At 43.5% G+C, this 21687-nt stretch overlaps 1 pseudogene; it reads right to left on the bottom strand.

The window, feature by feature from the left end:
* Window positions 1–414: 414 nt before the first annotated feature.
* LOC130477886 (cytochrome P450 2J2-like) lies at window positions 415–19960 on the bottom strand (annotated as a pseudogene).
* Window positions 19961–21687: the final 1727 nt, after the last annotated feature.

Raw genomic sequence — 21687 nt, 5'->3', positions numbered from 1 at the left:
GATTAGCTAGATCTTGTTAGAGCTCAGAAGCAAAGCAGAACCAGTACGTGGATGGGAGACTACTAAGAAAGCCTGGGGCTGCTATGCAGAGGAAGGCAATGACAGACTACCTCTGCTCATCTCTTTCCATGAAAGCCCCATGAGGTGGAACTTCATGGCATCACCATGAGTCGGTTGTGACTCAATGGTACACTTTACCTTTTAGAATTCTGTACTGAGCATTTACTTGAAGACATCAAAATACTTTATTATGTATCAGGCACCAGAAACATCACAGGTCTTCCTGAATTCCATCTTAAGGAGGCATCCATGGAGCTCCGATAGCGAAACCAAGGACAGAATGAATTGAGCAGGTCAGAACAGGAACAACAGAGAAATTAACAGTAACAAATGGTCCACTCCAATCTGTACAGTTTATGAACTGCTGCGGCGAACAGCACAGAGCTTATAAGGGCGGGGAGCAAATGATATTCCAACAATGGGTTCTGTGTCGAGTTCTTTCACTCCTTCTGGCAGTTGGAAGGTAAATGCCCTCATCAGGCTGGTGAAAATGATGAATAGCTCGATCCTTGCCAGCTGCTCTGCCATACAGGTACGGGCCCCTGCAAAGGAAACAAGGGAGAGCAAAATGTGAGTAATAAGTTTCCTTGTATTGTCTAGAATGCATCACCTAGATGAACATCTAGCTTGGATTTTGGTGACATAGCATGAGTTGATGGGCCAAGCTTTTTCCTCCACCTCCAAAAGTATCTCCTCAGAAACTTGTGTTGCTGCAGTTATAATTCCCTCCACACCACATTTCATTGACAAGCTGCTTCATTCCTATTTTGTGGCCCACCAACAAAAGAGAAGAGTAGAGCCAGCGTGGTGTAGTGGTTAAGAGCGGTGGTTTGGAGTGGTGGACTCTAATCTGGAGAACCGGGTTTGATTCCCCACTCTTCCACATGAGGGGCAGAGGCTAATCTGGTGAACTAGGTTGGTTTCCCCACTCCTCCACATGAAGCCAGCTGGGTGACCTTAAGCTAGTCACAGCTCTCAGCCCTACCTATCTTACAGGGTGTCTGTTGTGGGAGGAGAAGGGAAGGTGATTGTAAGCCGGTTTGATTGTTCCTTAAGTGGTAGAGAAAGTTGGCATATAAAAACCAACTGTTCTTCTTGAGACTCCCTCCATGATGTTGTAATTCCTCAGAAGACAAAATTTGGGCACAAGGCAAGTTCTTGCTTTCCCCCCCAACTAGAGCTGCTGTTGCTACTTTTATGATGATAATGATGGTGGTGATGTGTGTTTATGCCTGTGATAAGTGATAAGTGAACCTCTGTGGGCACTGAAAGGATTAAACCCCCTCTTCCCTTGCCAAGTAGCCCCAGTCTGAATGTCAGCCATGGTTGGAGCTTCCTTTCCAAAAGTGTTAGGAACTGGTCTGATCACAGATTTACTAGAATGCTGAGCCTCAATAGAAGAGCTGTATGATCTAGAAAAGAGAGCGTCAATTCTTCTATATCCATGCTGAAATTGGTAGTCAGTTCTATTCATCTTTCTGTACTTTCACCAGAAAATCAGCGAAGTTTTATACGATCACAATAGCACGAACAGCCTCCTGTCGACGGCGCAAGTCACTGCGCTGTCATCCCGGGGGGGCATTCTGGGGGTCAGAGCTGCCAGTAGGCAGCTTCCTGACCCTTTCAGTCCGGGAACGCCCCCTCCAGCAACAGAGTTGCTGTGCCAGGTTTTTCCTGGTGTAGCCTTGCTGTTCTCAGTGGGGAAAAATACCCCATTTTTGGCTTTTTAAGCTTTACATAAGAATGGGGCAATTCAGCAGCGACTATCTCACCACCATTCTCCAAAGTCCAAACTTGTGGTGCAATTTGTCCTCTATTGGACAAATTTTTTTTTGCCTCAAACATTGGGAGGGACATATGAGATGGGCTAGGCCCAGCAAGGGATTCATCATGGAACACAAAATCAGACTGCCTGAAGTCAAATGTTTTAAGAAAAGGAGCAGGGCAGGGCTTACTCAGTACAGTACCAGCATGGTGTAGTGGTTAGGAGCTGCGGACTCTAATCTGATGAACCATGCTGGTTTCCCCACTCTGACACATGAAGGCAGCTGGGTGACCTTGGGCTAGTCACAGTTCTCTCGGAATTCTCTCAGCCCCACTCTACCACACAAGGTGTCTGTTGTGGGGAGAGGAATGGAAGGAGATTGTAAGCCGGATTGATTCTCCTTAAAAGGTAGAGAAAGTTGGCATATAACAACCAACTCTTCCTCTTCTTCCTCTTCCTCCTGCCAGACACTCTATGTAGTGGACTGTCCCATTCCCATTGAGTGTGGCCTCTGTCCATGGGTGCGACTCACCAGTCCCACATTCCACCAAGCACAGTTGTGGGTCAGTGAGAACCACAATGTGAGAATCTGCATTTGGTTCCCACTGGCCGGGCAGCTACATTCTAACAACTTCAGAGCTCCTGTTTTTTGAGAAACCTCCCCAGATGGGTTCTTATTAATCCTCAGCCCCCTTTGCTGTTGTGCAGTACTCCAAGGAGGAACATAAGAAAGGCCATGCTAAATCAGACCAAGGTCCATCAAGTCCAGCACAGTGGCCAATCAGGTGCCTCTCGGAAGCCCAACCAGGCGCCTCTAGGAAGCCCACAAACAAGATAATTGCAGCAGCATTGTCCTGCCTGTGTTCCAAAGCACCTAATATATAAGAACATAAGAAAGGGCCTACTGGATCAGACCAAGGCCCATCAAGTCCAGCAGTCTGTTCACACAGTGGCCAACCAGGTACCTCTAGGAAGTCACAAACAAGATGACTGCAGCAGCACCATCCTGCCTGAGTTCCACAGCACCTAATATAACAGGTATACTCCTCTGATACTAGAGAGAATAGGCATGCAGCATGACCAGTATCCATTTTAACTAATAGCCATGAATACCCCTTTCCTCCATGAATATGTCCACTCCCCTCTTAAAGCCTTCCAAGTTGGCAGCCATCACCACATCCTGGGGCAGGGAGTTCCACAATTTAACTATGTGTTGTGTGAAAAAATACTTCCTTTTATCTGTTTTGAATCTCTCACCCTCCAGCTTCAACAGATGACCTCACTTTTTAGTATTATGGGAGAGGAGAAAAACGTCTCCCTGTCCACTCTCTCCAAACCATGCATAATTTTATAGACCTCTATCATGTCACCCCTTAGCCGCCTTCTTTCCAAGCTAAACAGCCCTAAGCATCCTAACTGCTCCCCATAGGACAGTTGCTCTAGTCCCCTAATCATTTTGGTTGCTCTTTTCTGCACCTTCTCAAGCTCTGTAATATCCCTTTTTAGGTGCGGTGACCAGAATTGTACACAGTATTCCAAGTGTGGTCTCACCATAGATTTATACAAGGGCAGTATGATAGCAGCAGTTTTATTCTCTATTCCTCGTCTAATTATGACCAGCATGGAATTTGCCTTTTTTACAGCAGCCACACACTGGGTTGACATCTTCATTGAGCTATCCACTACCACCCCAAGATCCCTTTCTTGATCTGTTGCTGCCAGCACAGATCCCATCAGTGTATATGTGAAGTTGGGATTTTTTGCCCCAATATGCATCACTTTATAATAGGCATTCTCATCTGATCCTGGAGAGAATAGGTATGCATCATGACTAGTATTCCTTTTTACTAGTAGCCTTGATAGCCCTCTCCTCCATGAACATGTCCACTCCCTTCTTAAAGCCTTCCAAGTTGGCAGTCATCACCACATCCTGGGGCAGGGAGTTTCACCATTTAACTATGCATTGTGTGAAGAAATACTTCCTTTTATCTGTTTTGAATCTCTCACCCGCCAGCTTCAGCAGAAGACCCCACGTTCTAGTATTATGAGAGAAGGAGAAAAGAAGGGATCCAGCTTCAAGCCTCACAGCTGTCATTGGCTGGCGAAGGCGGCACAACATCCAGCCAATAGACAAGGGAGGGAGGCGTGGGGCTGGGCTGCTTCCCAACAGCAGATCCTTCTCGTGCGCTCTCAAAGGAATTCAAGTCCCTATTTTTCCAGAGCTGTAACATTTGCAATGCTATATTGGCAGGAAAGGAGGCTAAGTGGGAAGAGTCTTGGCTCCATGGAAAAGTACCTGCTTTACCTGCAGAAAGGCCCACGTTCTATTCCTGCCTTCATTACTTAGAGCTCTCAGGAAACAGTGTTGGGCTTCTGCCTCAGACCTTGCACCACTGTGCCGAGCACCTAGCAGTCAGAGTGGGCACTACTGGTAGGGTCGTGCCAACTCTAGGTTGGGCAATTCCTGGAGAATTGGGGGTACAGCTTGGGCAGGGGAGGGACCTCAGTGGGGTATAATGCCATAAAGTTCCCCCTCCAAAGCATCTCTTTTCTCCAGGGGAATTGAGCTCTGTCCTCCGGAGAGGAGTTGTAATTCTGGGAGATCTCCAGGCCCCACCTGGAGTTTGGCAACCATAACAGGTCCAATGTCCCCATGTCCTTGCTCGATATAAGAACTCTGGGATATTATGCAAAAAAGGGGGTATCAGTTCCTCATTATATCCAAGCTATATTTAATAGAATCAGTTGTCTCCTCCGCATAACAATACTAAAAGATTGTCACACCATTTCGGTAATATAGTGATTTCTAAGAACATTCTGAGCAGGGAGCAACTGTTCTTGAGTTTAGTCCTTCAATGAACCCTGGAAACAACTATCAACCATGTTTTGCATTTACCTGCACCAAATGGAAGAAATGCTTCTCTTTCCATAAAACTTCCATCCTTGTCCAAAAAATGATTTGGGTTGAATGCCTCGGGTGTCTCCCATTGCTTAGGATCAAGAAGAACAGAGCGTAGATCGGGAATAACAATGGCCCCCTGGAAGAGTGAAACTGTTGTTTTAGAATGCGTAGTGGTTAGGAGCGGTGGACTCTAATCTGATGAATCTGTCTCAGTACTAATCTTTATTGTTTCCTACGACTGATAATCAGCAGTTGACGACCGGCAGGAGACTGAAGAGACATTATTGACACCATCACACCAATGACAGGATGTCATTTCTGAGTAGAAACTGGAACTGGTCATGCTACTCTAGGATTCAGTGGAGACACGATGATTTTACGCAGATATTTTGGTGAATCCTAGAGCGGTGTGACATCACTTCTGAGTTCATCCCCAAAATGATGTTACACTGTTAATGCTACAGCAATTTGCTCCCTATTGTTTACTCCTCTGGCCTAATGAATGGCAGCAGGGGTCAGGGAGTGCCAACGGGAAATTTCCTACTATAGCAGGAGACCTGGCAACCCTACCAGACCCCCTCAAAGGTCCAGAAAGGCCCCGGATATTTCTAGCATTTGAGGACCCAAGCCATAGCAAAAATAAAAAAAAGATGAAAAAATGAAAAAGAAATAAAGCAATAGAGTGATACTTTATGTGAATAATTTTGAGACCTCACTAGAGCTTCAGGTCCAGGCCAAATGACCCTTCTTGAACCCCCAGAGTGGCCTTTACTTTTTCCCATATATACATGCTTCAGTCTCCTGGAACTCAGGAATCATATCTTTTTTCCTTAATGAAGACTGGATTTGTAAGAATGAAGTGATCAACTTATCCTGATAAAAAAGATGTTTGCAAAATGAAAATGAGATATGCATTGGCGGCGGGGTGGGGGGGAACAGAACTGAAAACCAACTAGAGCAATTTTATGTACTCCTAGATAATTGCTTGGATACAGTACACTAAAAACACCTCACACCTGGGTTTCCTTCTTGAGTCTGATAGGCAAGGTCAGCTCAGTTGGAAAACCAGAAGGTTTCAGTGTGAGGAGAGCTTTGTAAGTGCTACCACTGCTTTATTATTACCTCATTTATACTGGAAAGGCTTTTAAAGAAATGTATACTCAATACATGAAAACTTTGAGTACTGACCGTCATCCAATCAGTGGATAAATTTTTGAATAAAATCAGGAAGCACTGCCCTAAATAGATCAGCACAGATCGGGCCAGCTGAATCCAAGGTTAACACAATAATCCCTGCATTATTCGATTCCATTTCTGAAAAAGAGGTCAGCTTTGTGCTACATCTTATAGATATCGCTCTTAGGATCCAGGAGTGCAACCATAAGGATTTCCTATACCTTTGGAATGAGAACACCAAGCACGGTTACATCCTTTGTACATTTTCTGGGGGGTCCGAAGTGTACGATATATTGGGAACGCTGGATCTCATGAATTACAGCGTTAGTGTAGGGGAGTCTCTTCCGATCTTGGTAGCTGAATGATTGAGAGGAACCCAAAACATCTTTCATCTCTTTGTGGACTTTCTCTGAGGAAAACAGTAAAAACAACAACAACAACACATGACTCTTTATTCTGGACATTGAATTTGCCTTTACAAAGTTAATGAAACAGTGAAATTGACCACATATTCAAAAAACTGGAATATACATTGAGCTGTCAACTTTGGTCAGCATCTCAAAACCACAGTCCTTGTTACCCAAATCGGTCTTTGTGTCGGCGAGGCACATGGAGAGCCTGCTCTATATGTGTAGAACTAGAACATGAGTTCTGGAGCAAAGGGACCATTTGAGTCTGGTGTAAAGACAGTTCACAGTTTGCAGCAATAGCTTTCCCAAGGAAAAGTGAAAGGATGGAAGGGAGACAGATACTTAACCAACAACAAGTAACTCTTTTTAAGCTATCTACATTAGAAAGAAGGGAAGTAAAACAGTGGTGGTCAAGACAGTGAAACAGCACTGTTCAAAAGGCTGAAATACAGAGCAATTTTCTTGAGCAATCCGGTAAAACAATTCAGAAGATCATTCTTTATCCTATAAGTATCAATATAGCAGCTATCCAAAGATTCTTTTTTAATGTCCAACTAGACATTAGGAAGAATTTTCTAACACTTAGAGCAGTTCCTCAGTGAAACAGGCTTCCTCGGGAGGTGGTGAGCTCTCCTTCCCTGGAGGTTTTTAAGAAGAGGTTAGATGGCCATCTGTCAGCAATGCTGATTTTGTGACCTTAAGCAGATGGCTTTTATATGCCAACTTTCTCTGCCACTTAAGGGAGACTCAAACCAACTTACAAACCCCTTTCTCTCCCCAACAACAGACACCCTGTGAGAGCACTAACAGAGAGAGAACTAACAGAGCTGTAACTTGCCCAAGGTCACCCAGCTGGCTTCACGTGTAGGAGTGGGGAAACAAATCCAGTTCACGAGATTAGCCTCCACCGCTCATGTGGAGGAGTGGGGAATCGAAACCGGTTCTCCAGATCAGAGTCCACCGCTCCAAACCACCACTCTTAACCACTACGCCACGCTGTATATAAAGAGTTATATAAAGGAATTATATAACCTGTTTACTAAAAATAAATCTGCTTTGAGGATATAAGGGTGGCCTTTCCTTAAGTCAATGCAGAAGTCTCTTTTTACCTTGGATGTCTGGGTGATTTGCCATGAGGAGCAATGCCCATCGCAATGTCAAGGATGCAGTGTCTGTTCCCGCGCTGAAGAGGTCAAAAATACACTGTGCCAGATTTTCTTCATTGTAAGTAGAGTTGGGGTCCTGCTTGCTCTGTTGTGGGAATAAAAAAGCGAGATGTCAGTTACAACCAATTCTAGGCCTTTTGACTCTGAATCCATGGATATAAGGCGCTACAAAATGTGCTGAGGAAACATCAAATCAGTTGCAACCACACCCAGAGCCGCATTCTACTAGAAACCTACAAGTGCCCTGAGTTTGACCCATGGGTCTGGGCAAATTTTGTCATTCAGAGTAAACCACCCCAACAAAAAGGTTGAGCAGCAAAGCTATTAATCCAAATCAAATATATTCTTCAGATGAAATAAAATCTTAACAAATTAAATACCCATCCATTGATGAACAAAATATTCACAAGCTATGGAACATTCTATTTATTAACCATGCAAGACCCAATGTGTCTTTGCTGGTGGTCCCTTTGAGACAATTCCATCCATACAGAATTAAAATATATATGAATTGTCAGTGACCCACACCCAGCCAGCCAGCCATTCTTTATAGGCATTTTTTTTAAACTGCAGCAGAATCACTGAGTAGGTAAAATCTCTTGGTAAAGACTAGTTTGCGGTTTCCATTTAATAGTGACTTGGTTAGATTATTCTGCACTGGAATTTTTCAGGGACCATGTTATAGTAAACCTGTTTTTCTTTTATTAACATGCAGACTTTTTAGAGACTTTTTGAGACCCATGATACACACATGTTCTTAATCTGAAAAAGCAAAGTACATAATATAGAAGACCAAAGAACGGTACACTCTTTCTGTCTGGGATGGCCGTCCTCTTCCATCGAGTGCACAGCTTCGGGAGGGACGCACATGGAGCGGTGAGGGAGGTAGGGGACACCCGCCTAGCCAGCCAGATCAGCCGAATCAACCCTGGCGATCAATGGGGTGACAGATGTTGCAGCCAGATCGCCCTCACGAGAGATTGTTTTTGGTGTTGCCATCTGGATAACAGTTGTCAATGAATCTATAGATCGTCCATTGCTTCAGTTCTTACGAAAACTCTTAAATGCCCCTCGATGTGTTGCTGGCGTTACTCTTCGTTCCGAGTTTGGCCAAATGTCACTCAAAGCTAGGGCATGGTTGGCCGCCTTTAAACTACACATTAAACTGTGCTTTAGCACTGAGGGGTTCCTAGCTTCTCTGAAGCACAACCCTTTTAAATCCTCATGGCAAAAAATCTTAGATGAAAATTGTTGGGCTTCTCGCAGGATATGTTATTAGATCTTGGGAAAACTGAAGCTTTCACCAAAATTAAAAAGCGCATTAAAGAGCTTGATTATAGAATCATAGAATCATAGAGTTGGAAGGGACCATCAGGGCCATCTAGTCCAACCCCCTGCCCAATGCAGGAAATTAACAACTACCCCCCCCACATCCCCAGTGACCCCAACCCTCCCCCCACCATGCAGGATCCCACAATCAAAGCACTCCAGACAGATGGCCATCCAGCCTCTGCTTAAAGACCTCCAAAGACGGGGACTTATAACAGCACTACTCCAAAGATGGGGACTTATAACAGCACTACTTTTCATGCTTGCCACGTTTGTTCATCCCAGTTCTTTGGAATACCACCACCACGTGGTTTGCCTGCTTATACATATTATCTGACAACTCGTCTTTCTAGAGCCTTCTGTTTAGCTAGATTGAATGCTAACCCCTCTATGGTTATGCAGGGCAGAATTTTGAATATATAGATTTCAAAGAATACAGTTTGGAAGTCATTGTTTTCCTTTTTTATTGAGTGTACCTGATTTCATGTAGAAGGTAGATGCTTACTTTCTGTATCTGAAGTAGATAGAAATCAATTAAATCCTGTGACTCATGGACAGTGTGATGTTTCTTATGCTTTTCTATCTCATTCCTTGCAAATGAAAACACGGCATCTGCGCTTGAAAAGGCCTTCTTATGAGGCCCAGGGAGACGTTCCATGAGCCATGGGAAAATTTCATAGAGCTACAGGAAAGATGAAAGCAAAATCAGTACCATAAGAGAGCGCAGTCTATAAAATAACTGGTGGAGTTCTCAGTTCACTATAATGTCTTGGATTATAATGTTTAATTTTGCCCTCAGTGAGTGTAAAGTGAGACCAAGCGAAGAACTGCCTGTGATAGTAAGGGTTAAACAGCTCCCTGCCGATTTTCCTCTCCTGATTGCAATCTCCAAAGGTATCTTCTGGAATAAAACAAATTCTCAGATGATTGTCACATGTCTTCTGTGAACTGCCTTGTACATAGGGTTGCCAGGTCTCTCTTCACCACCAGCAGGTTTTTTTTTTGGGTGGAGTCTGAGAAGGGTGGGGTTTGGGGAGGGACTTCAATGCCATAGAGTCCAATTGCCAAAGTGGCCATTTTCTCCAGGTGAACTGATCTCTATCAGTTGGAGGTCACTTGTAATAGCAGGAGATCTCCAGCTAGTACCTGGAGGTTGGTAACCCTACTTGTATAGTCATCACCAGGTTCTTCTGAATGCTTGGTGCTAAACCTGAATTTATATCAATCTAGTGGTATATCAATCTAGTGGTACTAGGGAGGTGGTGAGCTCCCCCTCACTGGCAGTCTTTAAACAGAGGCTGGACAAACACTTGTCAGGGATGCTCTAGGCTGATCCTGCATTGACCAGGGGGTTGGACTAGATGGCCTGAATGGTCCCTTCCAACTCTATGATTCCAGAGGGCTGGTAATATTCGGCTGTTGCAGTGAAATCATATAGATGTTTAGAAGCACCTTACATACTAACAAAGTTTATTCTAGCATAAACTTTCATCAGTACCAGCATCAGATAGTAAAATAGATTTTGTTAGTCTTTGAGGTGCAGCTTGACCTATGTTAAATAAATATAGGGGGTATTTAAATGGGGGGAAAAACCTTGGTGAAATGTGTAAAATCAATGGGGAGTATTAAACAGATTTTCTGAATTTACAGTAAATGGCTTGGCTAAAATGTATGAGAGCCTGAGAACCAGGATGGTGTAGTGGTTAAGGTGTCGGACTAGGATCTGGGAAACCCAGGTTCGAATCCCCTCTCTGCCATGGAAACTTGCTGCGTGACCTTGGGCAGTCAAACACTCTCAACCTCGATCCTGACTAGTATTTGGATGGGAGACCTCCAAGGAATACCAGGGTTGTGATACAGAGGCAGGCAATGGCAAACTACCTCTGGCTGTCTCTTGCTGTGAAAACCCCACCAAGGGTTGCTACAAGTCAGCTGTGACTTGATACACTGTAGTCAAACAGTACCTCCTAAAATAGAATATTGCAACATTAATAGATCATAAACATATAATCTTTTAAAATTTCAACAAAAGTAGGTTATGACTCGCCATAAGATATGCATCAAAATGATTTCAACACAACTAATATGCAGACTTGTTAATATGACTTGTTGGAACACTACCTGGTGAACACTACCTTATGAATCAACTATTTGAATTGACCTGTTGAATATATACCTGTAAGACTATTTCTGTTATATAAGCGGATATTGTATGTTATATCCACAATTTATAAGTCAGTATATATATAGGAGGTACTATTTGACTACAGTGTGTCTAACTAACAAATTTAGTACTTTCTTATTCCCCCTTTTTTTCCAGCTTTGACTGATGGCAATTAAAAAAAAATGGTGTTCCCTCAGGGGAGAATGATGATGGGTTGGATCCTGTGAACCATCAGTGGAAGGTGCTGACAGCTGCAGATATCCCCCACTTTCCCTCCTTCCCAGCACAGTGTATATATTTGGTTGCAGGACTTGTATTGAGTAATAGCCATGTGGCTGGGAGACTTCAGTGAAAAGGAGATGGGGTTATACACTGGGTACTTTCACACATCCTGAATAATCCACTTTCCATGCACTTTAACGATAGTTTGTAAGTGGATTTTGCTGTTTCACACAGTAAAATCCATCTGCAAAGTGTGTGGAAAGTGGATTGAAAGTGCATTATTTGGCATGTGTGAAAGTACCCATTGTCTTTTCCTCTGTCCTCCATCAATGGCTCTCTGCTGATGGAAGAGTGAGCAATTTTTCCCCTTCCCCACTGCAGCCTCTTAACCCATGTGGCTACTACTACACACAGGTCCTACTGCCTGGGAATATATCTTTCGGTGTAAAAAAAGGCTGTTATGGGATGGGAAAGAGGGGAAGGATCCATCTGTTTCCCTGGGTGACCCTTTTATGATTCTTGTGCTAGATCCACCCAGTGTTTCTTCATAATTGTAGGTATCTCCTCAGTAGACTGTTAGAAAATTGCTTTGTCAAAGCACCCTTCGGCACTTAGAAAAAGTAACTCCCACAGCAGTGGAGAGCACTTATGTGTTTTTGTGTGAAAAACAGCAGTTGAAGAAGAAGAAGAGTTGGTTTTTATATGCCAACTTTCTCTACCACTTAAGGAAGAATCAAACCGGCTTACAATCACCTTCCCTTCCCCACAACAGACACCCTGTGAGGAAAGGTGGGGCTGAGAGAGCTCTAAAAGAGCTGTGACTAGCCAAGGGTCACCCAGCTGGCTTCGTGTGAGGAGTGGGGAAATAAACCCGGTTCTCCAGATTAGCCTCCACTGCTCATGTGGAGGAATGGGGAATCAAACCCGGTTCTCCAGATCAGAGTCAACCACTCCAAACCACTGCTCTTAACCACTACACCACGCTGGCTCTGAAACATATAAAGAGAAGAATGCATGAATGCGCACACACTAGGGTTGCCAACCTCCAGATGGTGCCTGGAGATCTCCTGGAATTGCAATTCATCTCCAGACTATGGACATAGTTCTCCTGGAGAAGATGGCTCCTTTGGAAGTTGGACTCCATGGCTTTATACCCCACTGAAGTCTCTCCCCAAATCCCATCCTTCCCAAGCTTCACCCTGGAAGATCGGCAAAACAAAAGAATAACCAGCCAGCAGAGGTACAGTGTAAAAAATGTTGCTTAAATCCAACCTCATGGACAAAAGGCATTCATACTGATGTATATTTTGCTGCTGTTCGTCATCAAATTGAATGTCTTCTCATCCTGACAGAACCCATTCAAATCATAAAGATTGAATCAACCAATGAATATGTGAAATTCTTCTGTGTCCGTAGTCAAGTGAACATCTTAAAGCTGGAAGGAAAGGAGATCTAGGATACACCTGTCTGACCTAATAGGAAAGCAAAAGAAAATGACTTACACTGTAATAGATGGTACTTGTAAATGATAGGAGATAGTCAATGCCTTCCATCAACTTGAGCAATTCTTTATCTTCAACAGAAAAACGGTGTCCAAAAGCCACAGCACAGATCACATTGGAGGCAGAATTAGTGATGGGCATTGATGGGTCAAATGGACACCCTGCAAATAAAGTTGGTTGCAAAATATTTTTCCTCTGGGAATACTCAGAGTGGATTTCAGAGTGGAGTTAGGTAACAGAAAGTGAGGTCTTTGCAATTTTAACAGTTGTTTATCTATCAGAAAACATTTTAAAATGTATCAAGGTTATTTTTCAAAATGTATGACATATACAAATAACCCCACACACCCAACCACAGGAATTTTTAATAAAGGACATTCTGAAAGGACTATTACAACTGCTCTCCAGTCGATAGAGATCAGTTCACCAGGTGAAAATGGCTGCTTTGGCAATTGGACTCTATGGCATTGAAGTCCCTCCCCATCCCCAAATCTCGCCCTCCTCAGGCTTCACCCCAAAAACCTCCTGCCAGTGGTGAAGAGGGACCTGGTAACCCTATGTATAGTACAAGAGCTAGATTTGACTCCAGGAGCTCCTTAGACGCAAACAAAATACTGACAAAGGGAAATTTGGCTCTTGAATGTCACCGAAATGCTGGAAATGTCAAGAAAAAGTTGGTTCCTTTCATCATATTTGGTGGATTTGTGAAAAAGCGACAAAACTTTTGGGATATGATTTATAATGAACTAAGGTTGATAGTACACAAAATATACCCAAAACACCGGAAATGATGTTGTTAAGTATAATACCAGACTCTATAGTGACTCAGAGTTCATTTTTGATACATTCCACCAATGCTGCAAGAATGGTATATGCAATGTAATGGAAAACATCTGAGATACCAGACAAGACCATCTGGATAGATAAAATGATGGAACTGGCCGAAATGGCAAAACACTGCATTAATAAATCAAAAAAACAATATTGAATTTTTGGGAGAATGGGAGGCATGGATAACATACTGTTCAACTGAACTTAAATTGGGAAATATTAAGGGATATGAATTGATCTAATTCAAAATGTTAGGAGTTATTAAATTACTAAAGTTAAAAAACCTATCGTAGGATTGATAGATTTTATTTATTATAATGAATTAGAATTGAATACAAAGAGAGAAACATGGATATTAAAAAGACTGAGGAGGGGAGAGGGGAAGGTTAATATATATACTTGTTTAGAGATAAGATAGAAATCTTTTATATTATGTATTTTGTGAATTGAAAAATAATTAAGATTGTAAACTAATTTGAAAACAATAAAAATTCTTGTAATCTGAGGCCAAATTCTGCAAGAAATCTCTCTCTTTAATTCAACACATGGCAGATAACTAGGGGAGGGAGAACAGCACCGGGAAAAAAATTAGAAAGTCATCCTGCTACAGCCATATTTTTTCTGCCTGTTTTTGTAAAGATTAGAACCTGATCTTTTTTGCCAATCCTTCTCTGCCTACTTTATAATTAAATATAAATGAAAGGAGAAGTGTTTGTTTGGAAGCCATGTAAGTATAGTTAATAGTGTTTCTAACTCCCCAAATGGGATAATGTATCATGGGTTATTATTGATGCTATTGAATGGCTAGTTGATGTGAGGGGAGGGATACCAGGCAATTCCGGCTGTTGCTCGCTGGGGCCTCAAAGGCTAGTAGGGAAACATTTTAGAAAATGGGGCTGGAGTGCCAGTGTTGGTAGACTACTGCAACCATGGGCCAGCCCAATTTCTTGATATCACATACCTTTAGCATTTGCAAAAGTCTCAACAAGCTAACGGGCTTCTTCTTGTACTTGGGGCTCCATGCCTTTCTTTCCCAGTCCCAACTTCCGCAGGGTGACTATCCCAAATTTCCTCTGTTCCTTCCAGGTGTGACTATCTGAGAATATAATGCCTGGGGTCAAGAAGAATTAATGAGATATTAGTACTCAAAGAAATTACTGTTAAAAAAGTTTAGGTTGTCAGCCTGGAAAACAACAAACTGAATGTTTATATATAGCTATGTACTGGAAAGCTAACCCCTCTTTAAAATATATAGAATGGCAATTTTTTGTGTGTGCTGACTTATGGTGACCCCCATAGGGCTTTCAAGACAAGAGACGTTCAGAGGTGGTTTGCCTGCCTCCATGTCATGACCCTCGTATTCCTTATAGGTCGCCATCCAAATACTAACCAGGGCCCACCTTGCTATGCTTCTGAGATCTGAGAAGATCAGGCTAGCCTGGGGTCTATCCTGCAGAATCAGTCCCAGCTGTACTTGCTTTAGGAGTGAAGGCACCATGGTATAACCTGATCTTGTGAAAACTTGGAAGCTAAGCAGGGTCAGTACTAAGGAAGTCTCTGAACCACCTCTGCTTCTGACTTGCCTTGGAAGGCCCTTAAAAAGGTAAAGGTCTCCTGGGAAATCACCGGGTCATTCCTGTCCCATGGGGTGACGTCACATCCCAATGTTTCCTAGGCAGACTTTGTTTATGGGTTGGTTTGCCAGTGCCTTCCCCAGTCATCTTCCCTTTACTCCCAGCAAGCTGGGTACTCATTTTACTGACCTCAGAAGGATGGAAGGATGAGTCAACCTTGAGCCGGCTACCTGAAACCAACTTCCACTGGGATTGAACTCAGGTCATGAGCAGAGCTTTTGACTGCAATACAGCAGCTTTATCACTCTGCGCCACCGGGCCCTTACTTGGGTATATAAAATAAGTAAGAAGTGGTTGTAGGCCTTGAATGGCTTTACAGGACAAAAATAGAACCTTTAATTGAATTCAGAAACTAACAGCAAAGGTAGCTGTTTTAAAAGAGGGGCGATATGTATTCATCAGCTAACTCCTGACAATAATCCTTTCCTTTATCTCTTAGAAGTTCCTTGATCCATTGATCTTGAGCAGCGTAGTTTTAAGTCTAATGTTTGAGGGATATAAAGACTGAGATAAATATTGCTACTGCCAATGTAGCCTTGATATCCCTATCACTTAATTAAAAAGGCATTATATCAGACTAGGAAGCCCCCTGAAGGCGCGCGGGGAAAAAAACAAACAAATCTGCGCCTAACAGCTGTTAGGCGCAGATCTGTTTAAAGCCCCCCCCCCCGCTCCTTCATGGAAGGCTTCCCTGAAGCTGGGTGGGGGGCTCATTAAACAGAACTGAGCCTCCTGGCCGGGAGGCTCAGATCTGATTAAAGGCCCCCCCGCCCGGCTTCAGGGAAGCCCCTTGAAGCTGGGCGGGGGGCTCTTTAAACAGATTTGTGCTTCCCGGCCGGGAGGCTCAAACCTGTTTAAAGGGTCCCCCACCCAGCTTCAAGGGGCTTCCCTGAAGCCGGGCGGGGGGGCCTTTAATCAGATTTGTACTTCCCGGCCAGGAGGCTCAGATCTGTTTAAAGGGCCCCCCACCGAAGCCCCTTGAAGCTGGGCGGGGGGCTCTTTAAATAGATCTGCACCTCCGAGGCTCAGATCTGTTTAAAGGGCCCCCTGCCCAGCTTCAGGGAAGCCCCCTGAAGGTGCGCGCGGGGGGGAGAACCGAACCCCGAATTTGCCGAATTTATTTCCCGAAGTTGGGGAATTCGGCTCCCCCCATTTCCCACCTATTTTGAATTCGGTTCTTCCCGAACCAGAAACCGGTGAATCGGGGGAAATTCGGCAGTTTTTCAGTTCGGGACGAACCAAATCGACAGCCCTATATCAGAAATACCTGCAAACTTTGGGGGTGGAGCCTGAGGAGGGTGGGGCTTGCATAGGGGAGGGACTTCAGTGGGCTATAATGCCATGGAGTCCACCTTCCAACGTGGCCATTTTCTCCAGGTGAACCAATCTCTGTCGCCTGGAGATCAGTTGTAATAGCGGGAGATCTCCAGCCACCAACTGGAGGCTGGCAACCTTACAGCCAGGAGAGAGGGTGTGAGCCCTCCTCCTGGTAACTGAAGCCTTCTTAAAGTCCACCAGGGAAAAAAGGGGAAGCTGGATGGTGCTACATTCCCAGAATCTGTCCCGGCAACAAAGGAATCTGACAGCTTCCTTTCATGTCCACCCCTCAGATCCCCTTCAGATTAACAACCAGTTATGTGCTAAAACCAAATGACAAAGCTAGTAAATGCTGAGCAATTTCAGTTTCTGGTTTTCACCAGACAGAGGAATCTAAAAGTGACGGCAACATTCAGATAATTCCTTGGCGCTATCTCGTCCCTTGTCCCTTTTGGAGGGATCAAGGCAATCTTTCACTTTCCCGAATTTTTACTCTTCCAAACAACTTACCTCGTTCTTTTCCTAAAGCTTTCAGGAAAGGGGTCACTGGACGGTCAGCGAAATCTTCTGAATGGTTTATCAGCCCTTCTGTCACTGCTTCATATCCAGACAGTACAACTACAGGTATAGATCCCAGCCACAGCATGTAAACATTTCCATATTGTTTTGCCAGCTTACGTTTGCATTGAAAGACACAAAGGAAAAAGGTTAAATTAATTCAGCTAGTTTGTTTGACTGTAACATGTGCACTTTTCTTCTCCTCTTCAGCTCCTTGCCACATGCCACTCTCTTCTCTGCCCATATCCTTTCTCTCAGATTCCTGTCTTTCCTCACCTTGTCTCTGCTTCCTTTCCTGGGGGCATTCCCATTTATAGCATCCGTTTATAGGCTTCTCTTACCTGTCAACCCTGCCAGCTATCCAAGTCAAGTCCTTGACAAATCTGTATACTAAAGCATGGGTTTTTAATTTTTTTTTTAGTACATTTAATCCTTTTCTTGGTGTATGACACCCACAGCTCCTTGAAACCTTTTCTCTTACCTTCATAATATATTTATAACAACCTGTAAGGTAGATCAGGCTGAGAGAGAGTGATTGGGCCAAGATCACCCGGTGAGCTTGCTGGCAGATTGGGGATTGGAATTTGGCTGTCCAAAATCCAGTTCACGTGATGCTGCCATAGAGGATTAGAAAAGGACTTTCCAGGTTTCCAAGCTCTTTGCAGATAACAGGATGTGTTTCTCTGTTGGCATAAGCAGTATTACACCTGCTAAAGCAGGTTGGTAAAAAACAAAGTGTAAAAACTGGGAGGATGTTGATACATATTGCAGTGCTGAGTTGATTGAAAATCAACAAGTGCTGAAATAGGGCTGTTGATTCGGTAAAAACCGGGACGAACCGAATCGACAGCCCTATTCCCCACTCCTACACACAAAGCCAGCTGGGTGACCTTGGGTAAGTCACAGCTCTGTTAGAGCTCTCTCAGTCCCACCTACCTCACAGGGTGTCTGTTGTGGGGATGGGAAGGTGATTGTAAGCTGGTTTGAGTCTCCCTTAAGTGGTAGAGAAAGTCAGCCTATAAAAACCAACTCTTCTTCTTCTTCTTCTTCTTCTTCTTCTTCTTCTTCTTCTTCTTCTTCTTCTTCTTCTTCTTCTTCTTCTTCTTCTTCTTCTTCTGTAAGGATTGGGCTGTAAGTTCCATTTAGCAAAGGGCATGTCCGCCCCTTCATTTTTCCTGAATGAAAGGGTATCAGAGGAGTTGCACAGTGAACTAGCATTTTACCTCCAAAGTGTTATGACTTCAAGAAGGTCAATAATCTGGTTCTTTGCTACTCCAGCCCTATAAATGGAATGAATGTGTCTTTCAAATGATGAAAAGTTCTCTGCCAGTCAGAGCCAGCATGGTGTGGTGGTTAAGAGCGATGGTTTGGAGCGGTGGAGTCTGATCTGGAGACCGGGTATGATTCCCCACTCCTCCACATGAGCGGCAGAGGCTTATCTGGTGAACTGGATTTGTTTCCCCACTCCTACACACGAAGCCAGCTGGGTGACCTTGGGCAAGTCACACTCTCCCAACCCCACCTCCCTCACAGGGTGTCTGTTGTGGGGAGGAGAAGGGAAGGTGATTTTAAGCCGGTTTGAGTCTCCCTTAAGTGATAAAGTGGGCATATAAAAACCAACTCTTCTTCTTCTGCCATTAAAGTTCACTATGAAGTTATCAAGCAGCTACTAGTGTAATTCTGACAAGTGTCATCCCAACGGAAGTCGGTTTCAGGTACCTGGCTCAAGGTTGACTCCGCCTTCCATCCTTCTGAGGTCGGTAAAATGAGTACCCCACTTGCTAGGGGTAAAGTGTAGATGACTGGGGAAGGCAATGGCAAACCACCCCATAAACACCGTCTGCCTTGTAAACGTCGGGATGTGATGTCACCCCATGGGTCAGTAATGACCCGATGCTTGCACAGGGGACTACCTTTACCTTTACTAGTGTAATTGGAGATCAGGGGTGGCTGATTCTTCCACTTTCCACAGGCATGTTTCTGTTACGTATCTGTGCAAGGCTGCTATCCGGACAACAACTTCCGCCTTTGAGAAGTTCCTAGTGATGCATTGTGCTATAACTGGTGCTGCTTTTTCCTTTCCTTTATCCCTTAGAAGCTCCTTGATCCACTGATCTTGAGCAGCATAATTTTAAATCTAATGTTTGAGGGATATAAGGACTGAAATAAATCTTGCCGCTGACAAATGTTACCTTGGGATCCCTGTCACTTAATAAAAAAGGCATTATGTGAGACACAGAGGCATTAGATTTATATATTAAAAGGGGAGAGATATAATGTGATCTAAGTTCCTCATAAAAGTGGCATTCCAAAAGGGCATGAGCTAATGAATCAATAGAGCTAGAAGAGCAAGGACATGTCCTTTCTGGGAATGGTATGTTCAAAATTCTGCCTTGCATAACCATAGAAGGGTTAGCATTCAGTCCAGCTAAACAGAAGGCTCTAGAAAGACGAGTTGTCAAAAGTAAGTATAAATGGGCAAACCACGTGGTGGTAGTCTACTGTCTACTGTCTCTGTCCAAGAGGGCAGAAAAGGGTCAAACTCAGTCCGTTTTAAAAGATCAGGAAGAAAATCCTGATCGAATATCAAAAACAACAGAATTTCACCACAGATTTCCATGCTAACAGGGAGATGGAGCCAAGACCAGCCTCTAAAGATAGGTTAAGGTTTGAGATACAATTAGGCGCTTAAAAGATGGCATGTAAAAAATTTTGATTGCAAAAATTCAATTTTAGAGGAAAGTGTGGGAAAGAATACATACCTTAATAAATGTATCTTTATAAAGCTTGACCCCTAATCGCCAACTGCTTCCAATGATGGGTAGCCGGAGAGGCCCAGGAGGGTAGGACCTGTGTGGCCAGAGTAGTTTCAGAAACTGTAGAATCAGGAGACACACCAGCAGAGCAATCAACATTCCCAACATTATCCTTGCTTCTTTGTCTTGGTATTTTTCAGCTGGATGGGCTCAATGTTCTTCTTCTAATGGCTTTTCTTTCCTTCCAGATTGTCGTCACTTGTCTCAGTTTTCTAGTGACATCCTTTTATATACTGTGCTGTTAAAGGTAAGTACACAGGAAGTCTCCTGGCACCATTGCCAACTAATTTTGAAATGTGGCCAGGCATATAGTAATTATCAGTATGACCAATTATGATATGGTTTATTTATGGAGAAGAAAGCTTAATATCAACCTTCTGAATAATCCAACATAGATCTGTAAAGCACCAGATTTGTTCTACGTGTTTTCTGAAAGATTGATTACCATGTGCTTATGAAATATACATGACATTAGAGTTTTATATAGTATGTCCTGTTTATTTCTGCTTTCCCTCCTTACATTCTCAGATATCTATGGGAAGTCCCAACAGTGTCTCAGATATCCTTGCTTTCCTCAGCTTCTACACAAATTGCGTTCCTTGTTTTTTCCTTGATAAAACAATGTTGCAAATTGATGCACAATATGTGCATGTGGACATTTTCAGTGAGCAAATGGATGGGTAAGGTTGGTGGCTGCTCTTTGATTTCTATTCCGTTTTACTGCCTACCCTGGAGTTTCTGTCCGTGCAGTGTTTTTTTGGAGGCGGAGAAGAGCAAAATTCAAATATATGCTTATACACTTTCCTGGAAAGTGGCAGCTACATTCTTTTTGCTTGTCTGTACTGCACAGAGCATGGTTTGTTCTTCCTTGTCTTGGTCTAGTAGCAGTGGTGCAACTTGTTGGAATGGATCGAACTTGTTGAGGATGGCAGGTAAAATGCAGACTATATACCATGGCCATCTCCAGTTGTTCTCACTGACTGATGTGTACAGAATAAGTCAACAGTTCCTCTAGCCAGTATTATTAGTATATTGCTGATGGAAGGGAGTTTTTGACAAACGTTTGAAGGTGGCCTTGCATTAAAAAGCTTTACTGGTGAAAGACCTGGCCAGTAGGGTTGTGCATATCGATATACCCAAACCGAAAATAAACCCCAAATTAGTCGTTTTGGCAATATCTGGGTTTTGGGTTTTACCGAATGCCAAACCTGAGGATCTCCCCAAAGCTGAATAGGCAATTCTCAAAAAAGCCAAATAATTATTCGACTTTTTTGGGTTTGGCTATTCACCTTTCCTTAGATGCACGGCTCTGCTTTCTCCCATTTTTTCTATTTTTTTTTAACTTTTTTTGTTAAGGCCCCATAGTTAGGGCCCTTTTGAGGTCAGGATCATGTAATCAGAGCCAACTTGGTCTGACCAACCATTCAGTGGGTTGATCTGGATCAAGCATAAGGGTTTTTTAAAAGATGGAGCTCACCAAGTCCCGGCCGGAGGGATATACCCTCCAACTAAGAAGAACCGGCTTCTATAATAAAGGACTGTTTAAAGGATGTCATTTGCTGCCAAAAGAAATAATCTGGCTTCTACAGGTATATGCTGAAATCTCCCACTGAGCCTAGCCGACGGAAATGCATTAAATTGGGCTCTTGAAAAGGCCCATCGAAAACTAGAAAATGTAATGGTTGTTAAATAAGGAGCACTAGACAAACCTTCCCAGCTCTGTAATGATTTATAATGCCTTGGCAGAAGGATATCGGTTGTGACCTCAGGAGAACTCCAAACCCCAGAGGGAGATTGGCAGGCAAGCCTAACCCTTTATTAAATACCTCACAGCC

Source organism: Euleptes europaea, chromosome 5 (genome assembly GCF_029931775.1).
Source record: "Euleptes europaea isolate rEulEur1 chromosome 5, rEulEur1.hap1, whole genome shotgun sequence".
In the NCBI taxonomy this organism is placed as follows: domain Eukaryota; kingdom Metazoa; phylum Chordata; class Lepidosauria; order Squamata; family Sphaerodactylidae; genus Euleptes; species Euleptes europaea.
The sequence above is the reverse complement of the archived record's forward strand: the minus strand, read 5'-3'. Positions and strand labels throughout refer to the sequence as shown.